The following is a 634-nucleotide window of genomic DNA, read 5'->3' on the forward strand; positions in this document are numbered from 1 at the left end:
TTAATGTAGGACTTTCCTATGCTAAATAGTTATTCTTTAATTGGAGCTTTATTTTTATTTGGAACTTGTTTTTTTTAAATTAGTAGTTAGCTCCTGGGCTCTCTTGTCCAAATGATGTCTCTGTGTTGAAACCAGAATTAGCCTGAGCAGCGAAACTAAAACTTCAGCATTTAATGTTTGTTTCTGGTCTTAAAATACAACGTCTCAGTTCACATTAAAATGAGGGTTACTGCCAAAAAGAAAAGGGAAGCATAATCTCACACTGAAATAGTGTAAATTTCCATCCATCACTTCCTGTTGGGGAAATGTGACCATTAAACCAGTTTCGCCTGAGCAGCTAGAACAAATCTAAAATTTCTTGAGCAGTCTTGAAATGATCAGCTGTATTGCACTTCTTTCTTGTTTAGATGGGTTTACATGATACCATAACTACTATCTGACAGTAAGTTAAGGTTCATCAATGAGGTCGATCAATGGAGCACAGCCCTTTTGCATAACGTCCCTAAGAAAACCAAACATTAGATGTAATGCTCTATTTGACTTCTATTACATATTCTATTTCCTGTTATTTGTCCTGTGGTGATTACTAAATTTATTATGGTGCTAAAATATAATTAATCAAACCGGACCAACA

This window comes from Astatotilapia calliptera, chromosome 20 (assembly GCF_964374335.1).
Source record: "Astatotilapia calliptera chromosome 20, fAstCal68.1, whole genome shotgun sequence".
Classification (NCBI taxonomy): domain Eukaryota; kingdom Metazoa; phylum Chordata; class Actinopteri; order Cichliformes; family Cichlidae; genus Astatotilapia; species Astatotilapia calliptera.